Source organism: Cryptomeria japonica, chromosome 9 (genome assembly GCF_030272615.1).
Source record: "Cryptomeria japonica chromosome 9, Sugi_1.0, whole genome shotgun sequence".
Taxonomy (NCBI): Eukaryota; Viridiplantae; Streptophyta; class Pinopsida; order Cupressales; family Cupressaceae; genus Cryptomeria; species Cryptomeria japonica.
In genome coordinates, this window is record NC_081413.1 from 401,016,856 (window position 1) to 401,036,217 (window position 19,362).

A 19,362-nucleotide genomic window follows, 5' to 3' on the forward strand; every position below is an offset into this window, starting at 1 on the left:
CAATCATGAAACTACAATAGGGTCAAACCGAAGCACAAATAGACCCCCTTCTCTAAATGAGGGATCATCAAGGGAAAATAGAGAAATCAACAACCCAACTATGAGGGAACTTGCCATGGAATATGCAGGCTTGGACCCCAAAGTTAAGAGAAGTATCCCCTTCACAGCATATTGTGAGACTGGAATGAGGAGCATCCATAGGAAGGGAGATAACCGACCCAACCTAAGCATGCAAAATAAAATAGGGAGATTGTCCATCGCAAATTTTGATGGATTAGGAAAAGTTACAGCTCATGCATGGCTACAAAAACTAGAAGCATACCTAACCCTTTGACCTATGACAGAAAGGGTTGCCATCACATTTGCTATTTTGTAACTAGAAGGAATGGCACATGATTGGTGGCATCATGGCCTAGTTACCCAACACCACAAGGACATAAAAACCTACCATTCCTTCAAACAAACACTTATTGAAAGATTCAATCAAATGCATCCCCAAAAACATTTTAAGGACCTCGCAAGGAATAGACAAAGGGGAACCCTTAAAGAGTACATATCAGAATTTCAAAGACTTGCTGCCATGGTACCAGGGATATCCGAGGAAAGACTTGTCTACCTATTCATAGAAGGACTAGCAGATACAATCCGAGGGTTAGTGAGTGCCTTGGATCCCTCCACTCTCCAAGAAGCAATCCTTAAGGTCACTTGGTTGTAGGCTGCCCAAACTAAGGGGAGAGATCTATCAAAAAAGACAACTTCAAGGGATAAGCACTTTCATGACAGGGATGGCCGCAAAAGAACCTTCATCTCACATAATGAACGAGAGGAATTAAGGAAGCGTTTTGATTGCAAAAAGAAATGGGAGAGGGGGCATAAATGTGAAAAGCCCAAGTTATGTTACAAATGTAACAATGAATGGGGTCCGGGACATGAATGCAAAAGAAAGAATCCAAGAAAGAATAGCATGTGCTTCCAATGTGGGGAAAACTGGGAACCGGGACACCATTGTGTAAAAAGGGGCCAAGCTCATCACATTGAAACCATACCCAATGAAGATGAAGAGCCTCCTAGTAAGAAGGAAAAATACAATGAAGAAGATGAGGAGGGAGGAACTTTGGAATCTATCTCAAGAGCATCAAAACACCACTCTTTTAGAATCAGAGGAGTGGTTAAAGAAAAAAAAGTAACAGCCCTTATAGATAGCGGAGCAACACATAATTTTATAATTGAAGGCCTAGCCACAAAATTGAGATTGGATGCACAAGACTTCAAAGGATTCAGGGTATCACTAGCAGATGGGTTTACAGCTTCATGCACAAGGAAGGTACCTCAACTTAAAATCTCTATGGGAAAATACCAAATCAAGGACAAATTCTATATTGTGAAGCTAGGGGACAACGATTTAATTTTGGGAATTCCTTGGCTAGATTCATTAGGAGATATCAAAAACTTTTTGAGATTAGAACTAAGTTTTGAAAACAATGGGGAAAGGATTGTATGACAAGGACTCTCGAATGGATCTCCTAGGGTAGTTTCAGCAAAAAAGATGGGAAAAATTCTTAGTCACAACCAAGCAGAGTGGGTGGCTCAATGCCTAATCCTAGACAAAACTACTCCCCAAGGTAAAGTAGTTCATGTGGATATCCAACCATTGCTAAAGAAACACAAAAAGGTTTTTGATAATATCCCTTCAAGCTTACCTCCCAAGAGGAGCTTTGAACATTCCATCGAGTTAGAGACCGGTGGTCACCACACCCTACCACCATCCACACAAGTATAAGGAGGAAATTGGAAAAACCATAAAAGAGTTATTAGAGATGGGGCACATTCAACCAAGTTGTAGCCCATTTGCCTCATCCATTGTACTCTCCAAGAAAAAAGATGGCACAATGAGGATGTGCATCAATTATAGGGCACTGAATAAGAAGACAATAAAGAACAGGTACCCCATTCCCCAAATTGATGAACTCCACGGAGCAGCCTACTTTTCCAAAATAGAATTAAGGTTAGTATACCATCAAATCAGGCTAAGGGAGGAAGACATACCAAAAACAGCTTTTAGATGCCATTATAAGCATTTTGAATTTCTTGTCCTACAATTCGGCTTGACCAATGCTCTAGCCACCTTTCAATCTTGTATGAACCACATTTTCAGGGGTCAATTAAGGAAGTGTTCAATTTTATGATCAAAATTAAGAGCAATCAGAAAAACACCTAAGACAATGAACACATCAGATTATCCTGGGAAAACCCTCCAACTTGAGGGAGAAAAACCCAGCAATGAATGTCTCCTTTATATATCAAATATGAATAGCAATAATGTTGTTACAATGGCCAAGAACAAAGGCCTATAAGGATCGCTTCACTCCTAGAAGCACAATAGATAAATTTGCCTTTTGCACAAAGTCGACTTGCTGTAGATAATCCACGATCTGCTCTTAACATGATCTGCTTGCCTTGCTGCGAATTATCCTTGCTTGTGTTCAATATGTTATGAGAAGAGAATCATCCGTTATTTAAACCAACAAGGTAGGCGCCCTTTCACCAATGGTCGGCCTCCTTTTAATCAAGGCAATTTTACATAGGGTGGCGGACTTTCACAAGTCAGCCCTATACAAATAAGTAAAAATGAATTATATTTTATATTTACATTTAATGAAGAACCCCTTCATTAGGTCGGCCCAAACAAGGATCGCATATATTAAATATGCTAGGTCGTAGACTACTAGCATATTTGTGAGTCGGCCTTAGAAGGCTCCGACCTCAGCTACAATCATCAATAGGAAGTTCCTATTAGTTTTCTTTGATGACATATTGATCTATAGCAGAACCTGGGAGGAGCACCTGAAACATATAGATGAAGTTTTGGGGATACTTGAGCAAAATTCCCTTTATGCAAAACTATCCAAATGTGAATTCCGTATGGAGGAGAACTTGTACTTGGGACACAAGATTAGTGCACAAGGAATAAGGGTAGATGAAGAAAAGATAGAGTCCATTCAGAATTGGCCAAAACCAAGAACCCTCACACACCTACGAGAATTCATGGGTCTCCATAGCTACTACAGGAGGTTTGTAAAAGGGTTTTCAAGACTAGCAGCACCACTTACTGATCTTACTAAGAAGGGAGCTTTCACATGGAGTGAAGGGGCCCAAGCAGCTTTTGAAAAACTCAAGGAAGTCATGAGTTCTTGCCCTATGTTGGCCATACCCGATTTCTCCCTGCCTTTTGAGCTATATTGTGATGCTTCACGGTAAGGAATTGGGGCAGTACTAATGCAGAACAAACACCACATAGCTTTTGAAAGCGGGGAGCTCGAGGACCTAGAAAGGACATACTCCGTTCATGATAAAGAGATGTTGGCAATAATGCATGCCCTTGCAAAATTTAAGTAGTATTTGATTTGTGGAAGGTTCATTGTGAAAACTGACCACAATAGCTTAAGATTTTTCTTAAGTCAAAAAGACCTAAATGACAAGCAACAAAAGTGGGTAAGTAAATTGCAAGCATATGATTTTGATATTGAGTATATGATAGGTAAGAATAACATTGTGGCCGATGCATTATCATGAAGACCTCACCTTAATGCAATAACAACAATATCTATTGATTGGAAAACATCTATACTCACTGAGTATGCCAAAGATACATTCTCAAGTGATTTAATTGAGGGAAAGATACAAGATGAAAGATATCAAGTTGTGACTGACCTCATCTTTTATAAAGACCGAATATTCATTACACTGTGGTCAAAGGTGAAGAAAGATATCTTAAAAAACTATCATGACAATCCCTTAGAGGGACATCAAGGACACTACAAAACCTATAAGCAAATCAGAGAAAGGTTCTCATGGAAGGGTCTTAAAGGGGATGTACTAAAGCATGTTAAGGAATGCATGGAGTGTCAAATGAACAAGGATGAGCATACATACCCAGCAGAACTACTTCAACCATTACCCATTCCTAGTCAAAAATGGGAGAGCATATCCATGGATTTTATAATGGGGTTACCCAAGGTACAAGGGAAAGACTGTATTTATGTAGTGGTCGATCAACTAACAAAATATGCCCACTTCATGGCTATATCAACGGAATTTTGAGTACCATAGGTAGCTGAGATTTTCTTCAAGGAGGTTTTCAGACTACACGAATTGCCCCGAAACATTGTAAGCAATCGAGATAGTCATTTCCTCAATCTCTTTTGGCAAGAACATTTCAGGCTAACCGGAACAGAGTTAACCCCCAGCTCAAGTGACCACTCGCAAACCGATGGACAAACTGAAATAGTTAATAAATGGTTGGAAGGGTATTTCCGAAATTAAGTCACAAGGCGGCAAAATGAATGGATTAAGTTTCTCCACTTAGGAGAATACTGCTATAATAATACTCACCACATGTCCATAGGAATGAGTCCATTTGAGGCATTGTATGGTGTTGTGACCATTTCACACATCGCCCCATTAAAATGGGGACCCCCTCTTTTTGCTTTTGTTTTGCCTGTTCTTCTCTCTGCTGTTAAGGTTTTGAGTGAGTGAGTGAGTTGTCTGGACTAGGGTTAAGCCTTAGGGGTTTCTTTTGGATATTTTCAAGCCGAGTCTAGTCAAATTTTGAAGATTATTAAGCATCCTCCCGAAGATTGCAATTTTTGAAATAGGATGAGCCTGTCAGGAAGTCAGATATGTCTCAGGTTAGGTCCAATCAGGGTTTTTTTTGAGGGAAAATTTAAATTTTGTCTAAGTGTTAGCATTTCGAAGATGTAATTGTATATTCTTGCCTAGGTAAGTTTTGATTTAATTTTGGAGGCGAGATGATGCCTGAAACATGAAATCGCTCCTGTCCTTCACTGGAGGCTCAGAGCGAATTTCATTTTAAGTGCAAATTTCTTGTTTTTAGAAGGCTTGCTAACTGGTTCCCGGCCTTGAAGATGACCTAATTATGCCTTGTGAAATGATTAAAAGACCTAAATTATGGATATTTTAGCTTAAAAGGGTAAAATCACTCCTGTCCCTCTCCTAGGGACCAGGGCGAAAATGTTTTTTAGTGCATTTTGGTCTCTGACTTTGTTAATTTCTTTTGTGCAGGGTCTCCAGGGGAGCTAATTGGACGTGACTTGACGATTTCAAGGATTTTGAAGATTTGAAAATGATGAAATTTGAAGGATTAAGATAAATTCGCTCCTGTCCTCCACTGAAGGACCAGGGCGAAATGATTTATTTTGGTCATTTTTGGCCTTGGTTGATCAAATTGAAGCATTAAGGACACAATGAAGGATGAAATGAGCATAATGGAGCATCCAGACTCAGTTAAAAGCAATGAAAGATTGGACCTTTTGTCTAGCAAGATAAATTCGCTCCTGTCCCTCACCAAGGGACCAGGGCGATTTTCTTCACACACCTTTTTGGACCTTTCCTAGACTTGGGCTCTCGTTCATGGCTTGTAAAAGGATGATATCTTCTCCAGCAAAGGAATTCCGAGATGAAAATTGTAATGATTTGGCCTAGAGGGCAAAAAGCGCTCCTGTCCTCCACTGAAGGACCGGAGCTTGAATTCCAAATTTGCATTATCCTTGCAAGATTTAAGTGATTTTACGATTTGAAGAGGTCAAGGGGAGTGTGTTCTGTCCGTTGAATATAACTTGAGTGGGCCACAATGAAGAAAATCAGCCTAAGTAACAAAAGCGCTCCTGTCCCTCCTCAAGGAACCAGAGCGATTTTCAAAGGGTGCTCCTGTCCCTCAGCAAGTAACCAGAGAGATTTTTTTAACAAGGCAAATATCTTGCAAAGTTAAGGCAAGTTTTGTGTTTGAGATGAATGAAAGAGGACGTAATCGGTCCATTGGAGATAATTTCGAAGACTAGCAAAGCACAAGTGAGCTTATAATTGCAAAATCGCTCCTGTCCCTCACCAAGGGACCAGGGCGAAAAACACATTATCTAGCTTCCCCCTCCAAATTTGGACGAATCGAGGCCAAGGCACGAGATTGCAATGATATTTAAAGTGCTTCAAGGAGGAATGGAGTTGCAAAGACCATAAAATTCAATGAAAATCGGCTGGAGCGCTCCTGTCCCTCACCAAGGGACCAGAGTGAAATCTTCAAATATGCCTAAATGCTTAACATTTTGAAGTGCTATTTCTTGTTTCCAGGACTCAAGATGGAGTGGGGCATGATGTTTTATGCTATGAAGATAATTGGAGGTTGATGAGGTCAAGAGGTTGTGCAATAAACTAGAGCGCTCCTGTCCTCCACTGAAGGACCAAGGCGATTTTCATAAAATTAACAAATTCCCTCCAAAACCACGCCAAGACAAGGTGATGCAAGATGAGAGGCGCCTTTTTTAAAAATGGTGAACAAAGAATTGCTTCCAAAAAATCGACAATCCTAGACTCAAGGACAAAAATCGCTCCTGTCCTTCACTGGAGGACCAGGGCGAAAATCTTGGGAGAGTCTATTTTATCTTGAAGAAACAAGTTAAGCATGCGTAGAATGGGCGAAGGAGATCATTGCTTGCCCCACAACATGAATTGACGATTTGGAAGATAAAGAACAAGGACAAAAGGCAAAATCACTCCTGTCCCTCACCAAGGGACCAGGGCGAAAATGTCCTAAAGCACACTCCTTCTAAGGATCGAATGAATTAAGCACAAAGTTCCAAATAACAAATGCCATTTTGGGCGCCAAGGATGAGGTTTTGAACGTAAAAGTAAGGAATACAAGGCTAAAACATGAAAGAGCACTCCTGTCCCTCTCCAAGGGACCAGAGCGAGGTTATTAACAAATTGATAATTTTACCATGCCTGGGCGCCAATATCCTTCAAATCGCATTAAATGCCAAATTCGCTAAAAACTTCAAAATATTTTTAAAATATTTTCAATTAAATTGGCATTTAATAAAAGTGCATATCATTTAATAAATTAATTTTTGAGCCTTAGAAAAATCGAAATTTTTAATTATAAAGGCATTTAAAATTATTTTTTTATTAAATTGAATTTAAAAATGGAGCGCTTTGGGGTATTATTTTAATCTTTTGGCAAGTCGGCCTTCTCCTTTTATTAATTTTTGTTTATTTTTGGTTCTATTTTATCAAGTCCGCCTATGGGAAAATGAAATGGTGAGCGCTCTATATATTTGGGGCATGTTTTCATTATTCAAATCATTCACTCATTGTTTCAAGTGCGATTTGGAAGAGCAAGGAAGAAGTGCGAAATCTGGTTTAGTTGGAGCGAATTTTCCTCAAGCGTTGAAGACTAGAGGTGGTAAATTGATGCTTGCGAAGACTAGAGGAAGGCGCATTTTGCTAAAGGGAGTCTTCAATCTTCATTTTGCCTAGCGAATTCTCCTTACTTTTACATCGTTTCTTAGAATTAATTCAAAGTGGAGGTATGGCGTGATCACCTTTATCCCAATGTCGAAATTTTGAATTTAGAACTTCAAGCTTTTTTGAAAATACATAGTTAATTAGGAAATGATAACTCAAGGATTTATCATGAAGTTTCCTAATTAAAAGCTTAAATCTTCCTTTCTAATCTATATTCCTACGTTGCAAAATATATTACTCATTATGAAATGTTGTGTAGGTGTCATAATGGCGACCCCAAAGGCGGGAGCATCCACTAGTCGTCCAACTCTCATGAAGGAAGATCAAAGGAATGAAGAATTGGAGACCAAGATCGTGTCAAAATGGAGCAACATTGGAGATACCAACTTGGGAAACTTCAGTGTGAAGAAGTTTCGAGAGGTCCCTTATATTGGAAAACCATCACCTGTCACAAAGAGAATAATTGAAAGTGGCATCATCAAGGCGGCCGGTTTCCCTCCAGCAATCTTGTGCCATGAGCTGATGATCGAGTGTGCCCACCATTATGACCCACAATCAAGATCAATCGTGTCCAAGGAAGGGAACACTTTGGCTTACCTTTCAGAAGAGGCTATCAGTGAGGCTCTCCATCTGCCAGAACATAAAGATATGATTTACAAAAGCTTGGAAGGAGCTAGGTCCATGTACGAAGATGATCCAGACACTTGCTTGAGCATCATCAATAAGAATTGGTTACTCAAAAGTCGTCCTCGCCTGAGCAAGATTCCCAACACACCACATAGGATCGACTTCCAGGAGGAGTACAGAGATTTGATAACTTTGCTCAATCGAGTTACAGGGGCTCCTCAAGCCTTCTATTTTGAGAAGTGGATGTTCTACTTCATCCAAGTGATAGTTCAAGGAAAAGGAACAATTCATTGGGCTAGAATTATTAGCCATTGCTTGGATGTGCAGTTAAGAAGACTGAAGGCTACCAAGTCCTTCCACATGAGCTCGTACATCATATATGCCTTTATCAGGAGTTTTGAATATGCAGGACTACCTCACAGAGGAGTGATCGGAAGAGGGCCCAGGGAAGTCAGAGTTTGTGAATCTTATGTTCATTTGCATCACCCACCAGGAAGTGACTACAAGTTAGTCAATGATACCTTTACGATGAATATCACCAGGATATTGCAAGGCGGGATTCACAATCGGTTATCTCAAGATGCACAAGAGCTTGTAAAGAGGTATGGTGCTTGGTTCATCCAATTCCAAAAGTTTACATATATTAGAGTTCATGGGTGTCCTTCACCTCCCTATATGTTGCCAAGATATCCGACAGACAGGATAGTGCTACTTGAGGTGACTAGGCAGTTGGCGGCTTATGCGAAGGCATTCAGACACAGGCATGGAAATGGAATTCCTGTGCCTATCATACTAGGGAATTCAGTTGGGGTATGTCCTAATGCTCTAGCCTTGGATGATGCGGAAAAGGAGTTAGCCTTGTATTCATTTTCATTCTTTGCTTTGAGGGAGAATTTTGATCCTTATGGGTATATAGAGGAGACAGTTGGTAGAAAGTACAGGCACGAATTTCAGATAGAGGACTTTTGGATGAATCTCTCAAATGATCTAGAAGTAAAAAGAAAGATGCATTCCAGATTGCCTTTAGATCTCATCAGGAAATGCAAAGTTTACAAAGTGGCTGATCAAGCTCAGGACAGTGGCAGACATCTCCAATCATCTTATGACCGAGAAGACAAAGCAGTGAGGATAGATTGGAACGAGCCTGAGGTTTTGGACTTAAAAGCTTTGATGGCTCCAGTTTTGTCATATACTCGCAAATGGGTAGATATACAACATCAAAAGTTGAGAGATCAGAGCATACCAATAACTTTACTTTGGAGGAAAAGCCGGGAGAAGGAGGAGCAAGCGTAAGTGAAGGCAATCCTCATCCTAGAAGTGCAAATGAAGGCAATCCTCATCCCTGAAGCGCAAGTGAAGGCAATCCTCATCCTAGAGGCGCGAAGAGGAAAGAAAGACCTGAGAAAAGGGAACCCTCCAAGAAGAAACAAGAGGCCAATTGAGATCGCTCATCCGGTACATCTTCTCGACATGAAAAAAGAACAAGTCAGAATGTAGGACAAGAGAAGAGGGTACCTGAAGTTGAGGAATCTATGGAATCAATAGTACAGAATGATACACACGAAGAAGGGAAGGCATCTCAGCGTTCATCAAGTCAATCTCCTCAAGTTAATGAGCTACATGAAGACAAGAATAATGATGAAGTGACATCTCCTCTCCGAGAAGAAGAACCATTGCCTAAAGAGATACAAGTTAGAGAGACAAGATCCGCCATTCCAGATTGGTTGAAAGAGAGACTTACAAGGGTGATCGTGATAGAAGATGAAGATAATGTAATTGACTTAGAGAGCCTTGTAGGAAATTCTCAGGGAGTGACAGAAAGGAGGAAGGCCACCAAGATGTCCAAGATGGTCAGAGATGAGACAGGGTCCAAGAAGTTGCAGATAGCTACACCTACAGTGGACAAATATGAAGGTGAGATCCTGGCAGAGGAGTATGATGTAGAGACCTTTGAGCTTGGTCCACTCACAGCCGAGCAGACACTGGATGAGGCAACTGATTCATTTGAGGCACTTAAAGACAAGCTTAAAGAAGAAATGGAAAAGAATAGAAAGCTTGAGCGAGAGGTCGGTGCTTGGAGAGGCTACTTTAGCCATCTCAATCAGCCTTTGGGACGTCAGGATCCAGCAATGTCTCCCGTGCAAGCACTTCCCCTTGAATCAGTTGGCGAGGCAGAAAGAGTTAAGAGCTTAGTTCAGCTTATGAGCTCTTGGATTGACAAATCCCATACCGTTGCCATTGAGTTCACAACAAGAATGATGCAGACCACCCATCGAGCTATCCAGGTCCTTGAGATCATTCACAACCTAATGATAACAGTAGCCACCTTTGCCCACACTAGAGATGTTATCATTCCTGTTCTACAAGTAATCAGGCAAACACCAAGGAAGATCCTAGCACAAGAAAAGATAATGGATGGAGGAGCTCATAATTTACTCCAGTGGTCAACTCTACTCCAGATGAAGGAAGTTCTTTTCGAAGACATCAGCACCAAATGCAATCAAGTTGAGGAGGTCATCCATCCAATTCAGGACAAGGTGTTTGAGGTGTTATGTTCTATTCTTGGCAGAAGGATTGAAGATGAGACAGATGTGAATCTTCAAGAGTTGGAAGAGAAGGTTAAGGTCATCTTTTGCAAAGATGAGAATATTATCACAGATGAGCAAAGGGATCAAATGTTCGCTACTATGCCCCTGATTGAGAAAATCAAGGAACTCGAACCTGGATGGGATGCAGCTCTTCTCAAGGCCTTCGATCAAGTTATCCACTTGGAGGAACGAATGAGGAATCTTCCCGAGATTCCTATTGCTGAGATTGAAGGAATTGTGTCTAGATTCATTGCATATGCTAAGAAAGAGCATTGGAAAGGAAACAAGGTTCTAGAAGAGAGGTTGTTGTAGATGATGTGGCACCTTAATTATCATTGGTCTATGTTTCCTAGATTTTTGTGCCAATTAAATATTTGGCTATGCATTTAATATTGTTCAATAAAAGGGGAACTTTTTGTAATAAACCCTAATTAGGGTTTAGGTGTCAGAATCTCAGCCGTTGATCTTCTTTTGATCTGGGCCGTTCATTGTAATTGAGGATGCTATATATACCCTCACTCATTTTCATTTTTAAGGGGATAATAGTAAGATTAGAATGAGAGATTAAGAGGAGAAATAAATATTAGAGTCAGATAGTTAGAAGTTATTTTGTAGCAAGATTGAGCATTGAAGAGAGAATTTCAAGCAATTGTTGTCAATTTTGGCTTTGAGATCAATAAAATATTGAAGTTATGGTGTTTTATTGCAATTCTTGTGGCTACTTTCATGGTTGCTTACTTTCTTGAATCATTCTTGATTGAAGTAGTATTTAAATTTGAAGGACTAAGTGTTGGGCTTGATCTTTGGTGAGATTCACGTTCCAAACCACTAGCTTCTTGCTGATTGTAAGGACGCCTTGTGTGGTCAACTGGAGATATTTGGATTGCTTAAAACCTTCAATCATTATTGAACCATTGATATGTACCTTCATGGTAGTGTCTATGATTCTTGATGAATTGAAAAATCATTAGTCACCTTAGAAGATCGCATCAACTTCAGTAGAGTTGTTATTCCTTGGCAATACTGAAATTGGTAGAATCTTACCAAGTCTAGCCTTCATTGAGTCATTCCTAGGATTAGATTAGAATTCATCTCTTGCAAGCCCTACCTTTTGATCCTTTTGAGAACTTGTTAGTTTTGGGAAATTTTGTTCCTGCAATTCAGAAATGTAAGGCCCCTTGATGAAACAGCATTCACAACGACCACTGGTGCTTATCCACACGTAGAGACCCTACATCAAAGAACCTTGGAGTCATCCTGATTGATCCTTTTTTGCGACATCTTCAGCAATCAGAGGCTTTATTCAAGAGAGGATAAGGTACCCTTGGGTATTTTATTCTGTGTTTGATTGTGTACAAAACGCATGTCAACATATGGGTACACAGCAACATCCTTCGAAGAATTCATTCACTCTGAAAGCCAAGTGCCAGGGGCCAGGGACTCCATACAAGAAAGCAATGATATTATGAATGTGCTTATAGACAATCTTCTCCAAGCCTAGAATCAGCAAAAGTTGTATGCAGACAAAAAAAGGACTGAACGAACATTTGAGGTAGGAGACATGGTGTTTTTGAGGCTACAACCATCCAAGCAATCATCACTCAAAGCTAGTGGAGCAAAGAAGCTCAAACCACACTTCTATGGACCATATAAAGTGTTGAGAAGAATTGGGGAGGTGTCTTACGAACTAGAGTTGCCTTCAAATAGTAGAATCCACAATGTGTTCCATGTGTCTCGCCTTAAAAAGGTATTGGGACATGTCATCCCATGCCCAAAACTACCTCCGCTCGATGATGAAGGCAAACTAATCTTGGAACCAGAAATGATACTCAATTTACGAGAAAAAAGGTTAAGAAACAAAACTATTGAAGAATATTTGGTCAAGTGGAAAGGTCTACCCACCGAAGATGCCACGTGGGAGGGGCCTGAGGTGTTTGATCATCCAAATTTAAAATTGCTTGAGGACAAGCAAATTTAGGAGGGGAGGATTGTAATATCCCCCTCGTATCCTCATCAAAGGAGTCTTCAATGTATCCTTTAAGTAACGATATGAAATGATTATTAATATTCTGATTATCGTCTTCAAATAATAATTATTTTATTCTAATTATTCTGATTATTTAAATAATGATTAATACTCTGATTATTGTATTCAAATAATGATTATTATATTCTGATTACTCTGATTATTTAAATAATGAAAATAATTATTATTATATTCTGATTTTTATTAAGAAATTAATAGCTATCAATATTCACGTTTTATTATGGACAACCAATAAGATTGCCATAGCGAATAATAATGGTGAAAAGAAAGGCAGCGACCTTTCAAAGGGGTTGCTGCCACTAAGAGGCATGACTCATAGTGGTGGTTTCCTGCCACAAAAAGAGGAGGATAAATAGCCTCCACGATATTTGCGAAAGGAGGTAGATGGATAAAAGATTGCATTGGGACCTGAAGAAAAAGAAATTAAAAAGAGAGGATACTTCAGGAAACCAGAACACATAAAGGGGCCAGCGAAATAGTAAGAACTTCCTATTATCATATTAATAGATACTGGCGAATATAATATTTTTTGGTTATATAGAGCATCTGATTTTTAGAATAGATCAATCATTTAATAATAATAATAAGGGAAAATATGTGACATTGTTCTGCATTAAACAATGATATCATCTGCATCATACAACGAATATGGTCATTGGTGACATTATATATGAATAAAGGGATAGAACTGATAGCATACTTCTACATATTGATCTATGATCTGAATACTATGGCTTAATAATCTGAGTATTGTAACTTAATTCATGATAATCTGAGCATTGTAACTTAATTCATGATAATCTGAGTATTGTACCTTAATTCATACTATAACTTAAATCTGAGCACTGTAAATAACCTATGCTGATTATAATACTGTAAGATAGGGGGGAACAGTTTATCAAGACACCCGATTGTATATGGAAAGATAAGGGGAACGGTTTAATAAGACACCCAATCGCATATGGTATAATAGGGGGAACGGTTTAATAAGACACCCTATCGCATATGGTATAATAGGGGGAACGGTTTAATAAAGACACCCTATCACATATGGTATAATAGGGAGAACGGTTTGATTAAGACACCCTATCCAGTTGGACTTGATAAGGGGGAACGGTTGATCAAGATACCCTTTCAAGCATGCATAATAGCTTACTGTGCATAAGGCTTCATAGTTCATATTTCTAATTGAATATGTGTTTACCTTTATTTTATACATCAATCCTTCTTTGCTTAGTTATAGTTGTTGTTATGATTACTTCTTTATGTAGCATAATCAGTCGAATGTTTCCTAACTTTGTTTTGCAAGACTTTGTTCCTATAAGAGATAAAGGTATCCTTTCTCCCTTCTAACCCTCTTCCTATTGGTTGTAAATCATATCTAGGGCAAAACTAGGGTCTCTTACAAAGGGGACATTACATGCTACAATACAATACCAAGAGCAACATATTACAAATACACTAAAGTTGAGAAGAGCAACATGATTTTGGCATAAAGCTATGATTGTTTGTTTATTCATTCGTTCTTGCTTACATTCACACATACTCTATTGTTTGAGATTTGGAATCTAGTTTGAATCTTAGGGTTTTTGGTTTATCCGTTTGAGAATTCATATTGTTCAAATTTCTGATCTCTACATTTTGGTGCACCCGGTGGGACCAATGTCTCTAAAGTTTAACGTTTTTGTGAGATTTTCTATTTCAACAGGCTATAGTCAAAATGATGTATTTAACGACTTTCACAACACGTTTGAACACTCCAACAAATTTGCATTATAATTTGTTGCATTTTATCTATTTTGACAATGGATTTTGTAGGTTTTCTTGCAAATTTTTTTAAAAATCTGTGCTACTTTCATCAATAGAAAATTTTACACAATGAATTTTATAAAATAGTTCTGGGTTTTTTAGATCTCGGTCTTATCTTTCTAGAACATTTTACAGTTTTAAATTTCACTTAGATTTGTAAAGTTATTACAATTTTAAAATCGTTGTTGTTCTTCTAAAATCTGTACTATTCTCTCATTTATAAAAAAAATTACATGCAGAATTTTATGAAACAGTTTTTGCGTTTTTTAGATCCTAACCTAAGCTTTCCAAAATAATTTATAGTTTTAAATTACATTAAGATTTTAAAAAGTTGTCACTGTTTTAATCTTTTCATTGCAATTGTTAAAGCAAAGGTATACATTTTGTGGTATTTAATCATTTCACACATTTCAATTCACGTATATAGAGGTTTTCATGTTACTAATCAAATTTGTGCAACATCTTGGCGAACATTGGGACAAACCATTAATCTCAAAACTACTGACATACTTTTTGCAAGTTGTGTATCTGTAATTTCTAGTTATCTCACATTTCATTTTATTAAGGGATAGATTGTTGTGTGTGTATCCTCTCCCCTTGCGTGCTCGTGCAACCCTGGGTGCAAGAAAAAAACACAATAATCTCCCTTTTTTTTAAGTAGGACACCTACTTGGGGATTTCATCACCCCAAGGTTAGATCTCAACCACGTTTCCCGACTAAGTATATCAAGGGGGGAGAGCGAAAGTTGTACCTTGTGGCCAGCATCATTCGAAGCTGAACCACAAGATCCTTAGTCCGCCGAGACTTGTTTGGTGAGGTGAATGGAGGAGACCCCTCCAATCTCAAGCTATTACAAATAGGTTCTTTGTTCACGATTGTCCCCTACTATGAACCTTTGTGCATAGAAGCCTAGGAGCCATCGACCGTTGCCTATTGTAGTGTAGGGGATGTGTATCATACCCTGAAGTTACTCACAATGTACTCCCTTGAGTAGAGGTAGAAATTCTTGGGTTTGGCTTCTCTAGCCTCTCAGGGAGAGAGGAAAGGTGAGCACTTGTACCACTGGACCTCTAGCTATCCACTCTTAAAAGAGACATGTCTCACACCGAGCTTGAGTTATTAGCACTTGCGCTATGGGCCTACAATAAGTATACACATCTATGAATAATTAGGTTGTGCTTGTTTTAAGATTGTCTTCAGTTTTTTTAATACCAGTGACGCCATTGGCTTTTTTGGCCTTAGCCTTATCACCTTGAAGTCAAAAGTCAATCAGCCATTCTGTTTTTATTGTCTTCTAAGTGTATTCCTGCAAAAAATTGAAATACCAAACATTTGTCCTAATCAAACAATACTCTTAGACACAAAATTTGCAAAACCAAACCAGAATTACACATCTATAGAATCACATCACAGATCCATTCTAAAAAACATAGGACTACACAGAATTACACAACTATCATTTTTTAACTGCAACTATAGCTGTCAGCGCCGCATTTGTCCTTGCTAGCTTTGCAATTGTCATATTCTGTCACACATCTATCTTCTTGACTATATCCTAAGTTTTGACACCTCTGAGCAAAATAACACACTTAAAACTTTCTATCACTCATCTATCAAAATCTGCACCATAATTGACCAATTACCTAATGCATTTGTTTTAAAGGTTTTTTACCTTGGGAATCCAAACCTTAGCCGTCAAACCAAATTTACACAAAACAAAGAGAGAGACCTAAGACCTAGCATATCATCTTAGCTTAACATTTGCATTTTGCACACCACTGCATTCACTTAGCTTAAAATAACATACATTTAGGATCAAATTTGCATCAAGAATCCATCCAACATTTCAACCAGCAAACCTCAAATATCAAAACCAGCAAAATTAGACCTTAGCCATTCGTTGGTAGTCTTGATGTCACAACATCCATCATCTTATCAATAGTTGGGCCTAAAACTCATCAGTGTAATTTAGGTTTGACTTTTATCAACCAACATTTTTATCATCATCCTTATGAGGTCTAGACTTTCCTTGTGTTCATTTTGGTCCATCATCATATTAGCATAGAACTAGCATCAAACATTCAAAAAACAAAAATCCAAAAAAATACACCATTTAGCATAGCTTCATCTCACATTAGACAATCTCTAGGTCTCTTGTGGTCTACACAAGGTCACAAAGAAAAAGAAAAACAAATGAATCCCTCATTGAATCCCATGTATAGTTCTACTAGCACGATGCAATTTGGGTCTTCCTCAAACACATATCATACTCCACGTCAAGATGCTACGTTGTAGCCGTCCAATGACAAATTCTCCTTGACTAATGTTGAGAAAAATATAACTCGGGAGGAAATTGACAATGCTTCACAAGATCCTCGAATCCTAAGAGTCATTGGATGCACTATTGTCCACAGACTCCAATAGGTATTTCTTGTTTCTCACACAGAATTGAGCTAGACTTCTCACTGCTTTCAATATCTCCAATGTGAAAGAGCTAGCACTTAACACAACATCCTAGAACATAGGATCTCAAAATATGATACCCCCACCAAATAATCTAATTTCCCAACAATTGAACATGAGCATGCCTTTGGTAAACACCTCACAAGACATGACCAACATGAACATTCCTACGCCACCATCCTTTGGACTACAATTCACAAACCCAATTTACAACATGCCACCACTCACCCCAACAATGCAATCAACCAACGCATCCCACGCAACCCAAAACAACCAAAACCAATTCACACAAAATCAACAGCCTCCTACATCACAAACAAACACAAACTTCATCTCACCACCAAACACATCACTTCCACAAACTACTACAAGCAACCAAAACACAAACACTTACATACCCATAACTCGGACCCACACATTCATCGCACCAAACCTAAACTTGAACCAACATCACATACCCCCACAACAACAACAAGACACTTTCTCCACGAACACATACAATCCAAACCCCCAAGTCACACATCATACCTACATTCCTCAACACAATGTCCTATCCAACAATAGTCCATAAACCAAACATTTACATCCAACTTTAACTAGACTACACAACCCATGACACATTATCATAACACATTCAGCCAGAACATACCAACTTTCAACCAAACACCCACCTACCAAAACACAAACCCCTTCATAGACCCTAACCATAACCAAACAATCCATCCTCAAACAAACAAGATTCACATTCTACCAACACCAACAAAAATCCTAGCTCAACAAATGCAAAGCTTGCAGCAACAAATGACAAGTATGCAAGTTAGTGGACCCAAAAAGACATACACCATGGAGGACATATGTCCTTACCCATTTGACAAAACACTACACATGCCACCTAACCCTAACAACTTTGAAATGCCAAAATTCGATAAAATTAAAGGGGAAATGAGATTCTAGGGATCACATCACATAAATTTGCATAGCTTGTCTTGAAGTGGCATACAACAACACATATCTCATGGACCTAATCCTACATAGTCTTGGAGGACAAGCTATGGAGCGGTTTCCTCATCTAGGTCATGGCATAAGGACATGGAACAACTAGCCAAAAAATCTCTTTGCACATTTCTCCTACAATATTAAACATGAGGTGACCATGACAGACCTCTGTAACACCAAACAGAAAAATAGAGAATCTTTCACTTCCTTCCTATAGAGATGGAGCAACCTTGCGAGTAAATGTCCATGCCATATACTAGAAAAACAATTGGTTCAAATTTTCATACAAAACCTTAATCAAGAGATGATGTTTCATCTCCAACTCTAGTGTTCCAACACATTTGATGAAGTCATTAAGAAGGGTGTCTCCATTGAGAAGGCCCTTATTGCAAAAGGACTTGTAAAAATCTTCAAAGAGACCAACATCGATCCCAGCACATCAAACAACAAATCCAAACTTTAGTCCAGAAACAAAAGTGTAACAAATGATGATATCATAGATGCAAAAGCGGTCAATAAGGCTCAACCTATCATTAGCCTCAAAGGACCTTGAACACCAAATATACAAACATCTAACAACAACCAATCACACAACAATGATCAATCGACAAATGTGGCTCATAACAACTCAAAATACGGTCCCCCGAGGACTTCCTCTAACAACAACAATATCTCAAGACACACATACATGCCCTCAAGGAAACCTATTAAGTCATCTTTGAAGAAGCTCATAGAATCCAACATTATCACACTTACAGAAGTAAAACACAATGTACAAAGACATTTCAAACCATCATGGTGGAAAGACGCAACTTTTGTGAATACCATAGGACCAAAGGACATAAAACTTATGATTGCTCAAGAGTGAAAAACCTCATTCAAAACCTTATTAATTGAGGTGGCATTACAATTGAAAAACATCCCAATAATTCACCTAATGTGAAATTAGGCATATATCAAAACACTTTTTCCAACCATGATCACAATAATCCATCCATGCCTAGCAATGGCTCATTCCAAAACAATCACACCAACAACATATCTACCTCATGTGATTCCATAATAGTCTATCCAAAATAAAATAGCCCACAAGTAGCCTCCATATCTCCCACCATCCCTTCATTCCCTAAAGCTTCACACCAACAATCTACACCTCTCCATCAAACATACATACAATGACGAAAATTTTCAAGTTTACCCCCAAGGGCTATCCACAATAGAAATCCAAGCTAATCTGTTTCTTGATACAAATCTCTTCCACGATTCAAAAATCCTAGATCCGACACCACCATATGTTCCATTGCCAATCAAACCCACTCCGAAGAGTCCCATTCAAAATCCATTCCTATCATGCCGAAGTATCGAATCCTTCCAAGAATCCCCCATACATATACAAACTCATGCCCCATCATAAGAATTGGATCCATATCAAGATGATAATCCAAAGTCTAAAGAAACAAGTCCTAACATAAATCAAGATCAAGATACCAAGACTCTCCAATCCCATCCAACTT

General features: G+C 38.7%; 1 protein-coding gene across 1 annotated transcript in view; it reads right to left on the minus strand.

The window, feature by feature from the left end:
- LOC131073132 (uncharacterized) overlaps positions 1 to 19,362 on the minus strand; it is a 115,866-nt gene that overhangs the window by 57,486 nt on the left and 39,018 nt on the right. The window lies entirely within an intron of this gene.